This window comes from Lissotriton vulgaris, chromosome 11, assembly GCF_964263255.1.
Source record: "Lissotriton vulgaris chromosome 11, aLisVul1.2, whole genome shotgun sequence".
NCBI lineage: Eukaryota > Metazoa > Chordata > Amphibia > Caudata > Salamandridae > Lissotriton > Lissotriton vulgaris.
Window position 1 is genome coordinate 742,735,056 of NC_141699.1, and position 9,415 is coordinate 742,744,470.

Here is a 9,415-nt window from a genome sequence, read left to right on the forward strand (position 1 = left end):
TCTTCCCAATTCATAGAAGGCGGACCTGGAGACTGCAAGAACTTGGGAGGAGCAACTACAGAAGATGAAACATCCATATTGATTAAATAGAATTGTAAATATCAGAATAACACTTTGTGAATGGAATAAAAAAAAAAAAAATAATTAAAATAATTAATGTAGTCACTGTTGTCAAGATGGCATATAAATAAATAAATTAAAATAAAAAAAGTAGTCACCGTTGTCAATAGCCGAAAATTGCTTGTAAAGTTGTTGGCAGAAGTTTATTTCATAAAGTATATATTTGCTGCTCAAAATTCAAATGAAACAATAATTTTGTTCAATATGCGCGTTGAATTTTAGTATAGAGTGGTTCCGCTAATAGTAATTTGTAAACTTGCCGTGTTTATCAGAAGATTTCATCCGACGAGTGAAATAACAATTGGTTGCTATGGATACTTAAGATGGCCGCTAGAGTGCGTGTTAAACGTAAGCGCGTCAGACGTGGTGATGTAGATGTTCAACGTCGAAGTGTTGGACGTGATGATGCAGAAACACAGTGACGCGATGATCAGGAAGGAAACTGAAGTGCACGCGAAGACGGTGGTGATCAACACATCAGCATTTTTCAAAACCAACAACAACGTAAGTCCGATGTAATCCTTAACATGGTGGCATTTTTCAAAATATAACGCTGTAAGTCTGTTACAATCCGCAAAACAGCAAATGAGAAAACGGATTATCGCTAATGAGTTAGTATAAAAATCACGATGTAGCGCGCTATATTGATGTGCCAGAGTAGTTTCCCAAAAAAAAATTAGATTCAGACGATTTTCTCAAATAAATTCAATTTAAGCACAAAAACGAGAGTTTTTTGGTTTGAAAAAAAAACGTTTAGTATAAATATTCATCAGGTACCTTGAAACTCCATGAAACATTCAGCTTTAACCTGGGGTTGTGTGTAGAAAGTCTTCAGTTTGTAGAAAATTTTCAGTCCAAGTCAAAATTTTCTTGGTTGATTTCTTCAAATCGATCCCATCCTCGTGGCCACTGAAATTACTTGGAGTACAGTGGTTCAAGTAGAAAATGTAGTTTATTCAGTACAACAACCCCAGAGGCATTCAAGGACCAACTCCCTCAGTAACTGTGCATCTCTGGACTGCTCCCTGGATTCCACACTCTGGAATCCAGTGAGCACAGTCACCATGGAACACTACATCATTACTAAGATACAACACCAATAAGGCTAACTTCGTCCAATCATATGCTGGCAAAGACTCTGATCCACCCCTGAGCTGGTCCATTATACTACAGCTCTAAGGGACATAATAGATGCCAACCATTCCCATAGGATAGTTTGGCTCTGTAATGTCAAAAACTCACTGATGTAGCTGGGTCTGGAGGTATTATAGGACAATCCTACAGAAGCCCCATTCCGTCTGCTGAAAAACTGAAAGAGCTTTATTGGTTAACCATTTCCTTTGAAGAATATCGAGCGGTTAGAAGGTGAGTCCCTGCCTGGGAGATTCCTAGAATTTAAACAGAACTCTTTCCTGGAAGCATACTGGGTCATTATATATGTACCACTAGATAGAAAACTTAGAGGCATATTATCAAGCACGGCGTTAACATTATCGCTGTTTTAGCTGCAGAAAACTGCCGCTAAAGCGGCGATTATGGGCTTGATAATATGCCCTGGGGAATTCCAATAGAAGCCCATGTTCACACCAGAACATGGGTTTCTTTTGGAATTCACAAGGCCATATTATCAAGCCCATCATCGCCGCTTTAGCGGCATTTTTCTGTCGCTAAAACTGCGATAATTTTTAACGCCGGGCTTGATAATATGCACTTTATTTTTAAATCGGAGGGGGGGGGGGCGATTACTTCCTTTAAAATCTTACACAAATAAATGGAATGGGAAAACCAATGATTGCTGCCCCTTTTGCTCTGCTTGGGAATCCATGTCTCATGTTTTGATTGTCTGTCCTGTTTATGCAGGTCCGCGCAAAAAATAGTTGAAACCTTTATGTCAGTCTCTGGGGACAAGAAGCAGTTCTGTTGCATTGAGAATTTTAACAACCGACTCTCGCCCATTCCTCGCATGTTCGGCTGCTAAGTTCCTAGGCTGGATGTGGGCGCCTGAAGCTATCGATTCCTCGCTCAAGGGAATTTAGCAATCTCTAGCTTTCCTTTAGTTAGTGGCTTCAACCAGCAGCTCTGTTGCACTGTAACTTTTTATGGCAGTTTGTTTTATCATTGCACTTTATGCATTTAAGGCTTTTATGTATTCTTATTGCATACTTCTTGCTTGTGATTTTATTATATTTAATGACACCTTCTGCCATTGATCATTACTAAATTTATGTATGATTGAAATTTTAGGCTTCCATTTTTAGCTGATTGCATGTCAAACGCTAAGTTTTATTTATTCTTTCTTTCTTGTCAATATTGATCATGGTATTGGATTGCTCTTATGACACACATTGCCAAAATAAATCCTGTTGAAATGAAACTATTTTTTGAAAGTGTGCTCCAAAATGCAACCCCAGCTCCATACAACAGCCTGAAGACATTATTGCCCAATGGGAGTGGTTCATTTACTGTACTTGTTCTTTGTGTGACGCTTGGATTTTTCACAATGCCTACAAGTTCAGTAATGTAACAATGATGGCAGCACCCCCACTCCGAAAATGTGTCCAGCACCACTGAATTCAAACAACTCATTATGGCAGCCATCGATTCTCTTTCATTTAATATTTCTTAATGAATACTAAAAGTCAAATGTTTTGTCTGGGAACCATTTTGGGAGTCTGGGGGCAGACAGAGGTTACCGGGGTCAAACTGTAACAATGGGAGCCTTTTCCACTTGTGTCCTAGAGCTTTACCTACTGCTGAACACAAAACTGAGCAGCAAGTATACTATTTTAGCACTTCAGAGTAGCAAAGCCAAGAGGCCGAATGCGTATTCAGGTTGGTGGTGAGAGTAGAAACTCATAACTGAGTGAGACTTCGAATAATGCTCAATAAATCATGATCCAATCAGTGCTTTTACTCATATAGAAGAAAATACTTTACTTCGACACACAACACAATACTGTACACAATTATCAGACAACATTTTGAATGATTCACAGTTTCAAGGTAATAATTACTATGAGTGTGGAGACAGGCTTGCCTACTCCTCTTGGACAGGTAATGTATGGTTACACAAAGCAAGTTAATACATTTCCTTTCCTGGGGATAAAGTTCTAGTATTACACCTCTGGCCCTGCCTAGCCCACCCTCCAAGAGACTGTGTTTAGGTAGAGTATGTGCAGTACCCAAATGATGGTTCTCCCTGGGTGTTTCTATCTTGTACTGTACTTTTCTGTTCTTGATGTCCTGTTAGCATTCTTAGCCTGTGGCTGCACAGCATAGCACCTGGTGAAGTGTTTGATTGCCTCCACTCTGATGTTGCAAAGCCAACATTGCTAAGGTCTGCATCTGGCGTGCTTGCATGCACCCTGCCTGCCAACATGAAAATGGGCATCTCCAGCTCATGGCCCAGTGGATCTTTACTATTGGGATGTACCTTGAGCTCAAAAACAAACCCTCCACCTAAACAAAGCAAACTGCCCAGCCTCTGTAGCAGGATTGATCAGGAGGCATAGGTCACAGCCCCGATCTTGACCTGATGCAGCACTTCTTTCCTGGTGCTTTAGTGCATCAGGTGCAACCATTGAAAGCAGTCTTGACTTCTCACTGCTGGGTAGTTACAGATGCCACATTTTTTATTGGTTAGAAAGATATGATCACAGTCATGGGTTCCACTGTTTCTGGGTGCACTGCAGGGGAAAAGGGATCTCAGGGCCTCACCCTACATCCTAGAGGTGCAAGCCTTTCCCCGATTTGCAACAGACAGTTTTCATTTCCTCCTTCCTCAGCTCCTTATAGTACCTTTCTTGTAACCTTTATCTTGATTCAAATTCACCTTCAGCACCTCTCCTTAGCAGTCATTTAGATCCTTCATTCAAAGCAGTCTGAACGCAGCTACTCTTGGCAGACTGCATACATTTCCAGTTTCCTGCTGTCAAACCTGTGAACGTGATATGGAAATCATTGACTACAAGCTAGGAACATAAAAAAACACCTCCATATCCACCGCTGTGGGATTCCAAATTCTGGTAGATAAATGTTTCTACCCCATACTTATACCAAATCTGTTAACAGATTTTGCTTAATCCAAAAGTCTACCTCTGAGGCCAGCCCCGGGCAGATCCTGCCTTTTGAATATTCCTTTCAGATTGGTCCAGACATAATCTTTGACTAGCAGTGTCAGTGCAAAGGTATGCTATAATTGGGAGTCTACCATCAAGGGAGCCCCAAAACAAAGTCACATAAGAGAGAGGCTTCCCCACTTAACAATATCTTAACTTGTTGTGTATAATACTTCTGGGAAAGAATGAAGCAGGAAAGTGGTAAGTGTTTTCTCTACACAACAAAGGGTGAATCTCTCTCTCTCTTCTAGCCTCCGCATCATACAGTACAAAGGACCTTAGCAGTACTAGTAAGAACCTCTAAAATTGACACTGTCTGAGGTTCATTCCAACTCTCCCAAGCTCGTGACGGGCAAATGGACATGTTTCGCTTCTATAATCTGTTACTGCCTTTTACAGCAGGGTGAACTGATGGTTGTCGCTCTGGGAAATCAAGAGTGTACCTGGTGGTGTCCTGCAGACTATATACCCCTACTCTGGGTCGCATTCAATGTCACAGGGTGCCCTTCAATGCACTCACAGGATTGGCATGCGTAGTGCGGTGAAAGAGTAATGAAAAACAACAAAAGTTAGTATGGGGTACTCAGGCAAGGCTGTCCTCGGCCATGGAAAGGACCCTTTCTATCCACCATGTTGGCATAAAACAAAATCATAATACACCATTTCCATTTAAGACTGGTGAGCTTATAATTTATATTTCTCAACTATTGTTTTCAAACAATCCAATCTGAGCTCCTCCTAAATGCACTTTGCTAATTTGTAAAAAAAAAAAAAAAACAATAAGTGCCAGGGCTCTTGTTAGGAGGCCACTGCAGATTGCAACACACATTGTCCCTGCCACACTGGCAATGATAGCAACAACACAACTACTAATCAGATCAGATCAGATCAGATAATACTTTATTTCTGCAGTGAACACAGCCATAAAAGCACATCCCAAACATAAAAAACATTTTTAAAGCACATCTCTTGATCACCTAGATAAGACAAATCTAACAGCAGCAAATAAAATAATCAATAAAAACACAATCAGTCTCCCTCAATCAGGTTAAAAGAATCCTGCGGATCACTGACATAATATCGAGGGACAAAATATAGACTACTAAAAATATCGATGCCAAAATATCGAAGGACAAAATATCGAATTCCTATCTACAAACAGGTAAGTACAAAAATATCGAATCCAAAATATCATTTAAAAATATATACTTTGTAAAAATATTGAATTTCTTAAAAGTAATGTAACATTAAAAAAATATAAAAAATAAATAACTAAAATATACTTAAAAATACTTAAATAACCTTAAAATTATTAAATATTTAATGTAAGTTATAAAATAATGATACAATTTTATTTCTTAAAACATATCTATATATTAACATAATTTTAATAAAAAATATACAATATTATTACCGTAGGATAGCAGGAGTGTAATAATTACTATTCCCACTCCAGTGAGAGCAACAGTAGGGAAAGCGTTGGATAGCGTAGGGGTAATAATTACTATTCCATCTCCAGTGAGTGCACAGTAGGGAAAGCATTGGATGGCGTAGGGATAACATTACTATTCCCACTCCAGTGAGTGCAACAGTAGGTAAAACGTTGGATAGCATAGGGGTAAAAATTACTATTCCCACTCCAGTGAGTGCAACAGTAGGGAAAGCGTTGGATAGCGTATGGGTAAAAATTACTATTCCCACTCCAGTGCAACAGTAGGGAAAGTAAATACTTCATAAATTATATATATATATATATATATATATATATATATATATATATATATATATATATATATATATTAATATCTATAAAAAATTAATTTAAAGTAATTACCAATTTAATATAATATATTAATTAATCAAATAAAAATACAAATACAAATTAATTATTAGAATCAATTACCTATTAATACACAGTAATTACACATTAACAATTCATTAATTAGCAATTAAAAATTAATTAACAATTATTTCAAAATAAATACCAATAAATAAATTCAATTATTTAATTAATTATAATTAAATACTTCCCACCCTATTTCCCTATAAACCCACAACCCGCTACAGAAAATAAATTAGTAAAATTAACATAATTATCAATTAATCAATTAGGTAAAATTAATTGCCAATTAAAATGTAATTAATGACCAAATAAAAATTAATTATCAATTAATTCAAAATAAATACCAATAAATACATTTAAATATTTGATTAATTATAATTAAATTACTTCCCACCCTATTCCCCTATAAACCCACAACCCGCTACGGAAAATTAATTAGTAAAATTAACATAATTATCAATTAATCAATTAGGTAAAATTAATTGCCAATTAAAATGTAATTAATTACCAAATTAAAATTAATTAACAATTAATTCAAAATAAATACCAATAAATACATTTAAATATTTGATTAATTATAATTAAATTACTTCCCACCCTATTCCCCTATAAACCCACAACCCACTACGGAAAATTAATTAGTAAAATTAACATAATTATCAAATAATCAATTGGGTAAAATGAATTGCCAATTACAATTTTATTAATTACCAAATACAAATTAATTAACAATTAATTCAAAATAAATACCAATAAATAAATGTAAATATTTAATTAATTATAATTAAATTACTTCCCACCCTATTCCCCTATAAACCCACAACCCGCTACAGAATTAAATGACGTAAAAATTAAATAACATAAAATTCATTACTCAAAATAAAGTATAACATAAATATACACTTTTCACACATATACTAAAATACAAAACACTATAAAAAATTCGATATTATTAAAAATTCGATAATTTTAATAACCTATATTATATACTTCGATATTTTGACTTTCTATATTTATAAAATTCGATATTACATTACTTTCCTTAAAAACGATATTTTTGATGACTATATTCTGTGCATTCGATATTTTGTCCATTCTATATTTTGAAGTCGATATTTTGTCCATTCCATATTTTGAAGTCGATATTTTGTCTGTTTACCGAATCCTGCGAGGGGGCACACTGCCCCACAGTCATCATATGAACAGATCAAACTGACAGGACTAATAATCAACATACTCCTACATGTGCAACAATTCAAACTATTGCAGGCCCCAAAAACTATATGAATGGCTTGGAAGGCAGGTAAGGGTCACTTATAATGTATATTGAATTAATTATTAGCTGTTGTTGTGGTCATCTCTAAATTAGCCAGGCAGTGCCACCTTGTGGCAGACTGTCTCAAGCACAGGTCTTGACAATTAAGTGCTGGTGCCGAGCACTGGTAACCACAGGCTCAGTTTAAGCACTGGAACCACTTAGGGCTCGATTGCGAGCCTGGTGGTCCAAGGACCACCACACTTGTGTGAACGCGATGGTGCAGCCACACCACACTCAAGGTCCGACCTCCCCATTACGAGCTGGGGTGTTGGACCGCCCTGAGACCGCCAGTGCCATCAGGGAACTGCCATTCCCTGGAGGTGGCCTGGAAGTCATAGACTGCAATATGCTTAGCGGGAACACCGTAGTCCCGCCAAACGTCTTTCGAGTTTCCTCTCCGCCGGCGGTGTAATGGAAGTTCCTCCTCCATGGAAACTGTGGTGGAGAGGAAACAAAGAGGGCTCTACCAGACCCCCTGTGCCGCCTCCATGTGTGGAGTACACAGGGGGCATAACATGTTCCCCTCTGTGTGCATGCACACCAGTTCCTGCATGGCATGGACTTTCAAGTCAATCCCTTGCAGGAACCTTGTTGCTTGGGTCCATTGTGGTGCCTTTTTCAAAGACACCGCTGCAGGACTGCCGCGCCGCCTGCCTGCCAGACCACTTTTAAGTCGTAATCTTGTGGGTGGGCAGCGCCCAATGTTGGTGGTGCAGGGACGCAGTGGTGGCGTACCACACAATCCTGCACCTCATTAACTTATAAACGGGCACTTAGTGTATTTCTTATGTTCTTCTTGGTCTTGCCTAGGACAAGATGACTGTAAGCAAACTTCTTTGCTCCAGGTTTTCGCGCACCCACCATAGATATTATTTAGTCATAATAAAAGCTTCCTGCATGCCTTAAGTAGAAAATTCAAGAAGATTTTATTGGAAAATGTTTCAAACTAACAGCACTTTACTAAGGGCAGAGATTTTTCTCCTACCTCACAAGGCACACAGTCTTTTAATGGTTACTCTGTTCTACCCATTGAGAAGCCCTGTCCATTAGCTTTTTCCGATGGTGTACACTTCACCCTGTTTTATTTGCATAGTGTCTAAGTAACATGAGTGTTCTTCTAAAAACTTTAATGAAAATGTCATTGATTCATTGTTTAGGTATAAACTGCACAATAAAAACATCATATGTACTTGAATAAAATACATTCAATGTATTCTTTGGTGCAGTTTTGTTGCTTGTTTTTAAAAAGTGTTGCAAATGAGAACACTTTTCCTGCATTTCACATTTTACAGCACTATGGGGTCGATTCCGATCCGGTAAAAACCGCTCCGAATAGCCGTTCGGAGCGTTTTTTTCCATATGATTCGTACCCTGCAGCGTCCCCCGTACGTATGATGAAGTACGATTCGTACCAGGAGCTGGACTCCGTACAAATCGTACAGAGACCGTACCACTCTAATCTCCGTACGATTCTCACTCGGAACCCGCTGTACGCGACATATGTACGGTTCGCGGCTGGTTTATACGACCCAGCAAGTATGATACTTGTCGGGTATGCACCGTACGACCCCTTTTCTACGGGAGCTGAAAACAGCCGTAAAAGCAGAGTTTGCGCCGAAACAGGTACGGAACGGCCCCCCCCCGGGTATGGCATGTACCCCCCATGATCGCAAGGGTACGCGCCGTACCCCTGCGATCATGGGGTGTACGCGCCCTATGGTGTGTGTGAGATTGTGCGCTTTTCCGTACGAATCGCCCTTACCTGACGTGGACCATACGAATCGCGTCCTAATTCCCCGGTCCGGATCGTACTCGTCGGGTTGTACGGCGTGTGTACGAGTCGTACAGAGACGGCTCCGGATGCGAATCATACGGACGGTTATTTTACCGGATCGGGATCGGCCCCTATGTGTTAAATATTCTCTAGCAACGAGCATTTTTATGAGGTGGACCTACAGGTGGCTCTGTTTCTAGGGGACACTAGAGAAATTCTAATAGCTCCCTCCTATGCTTGCT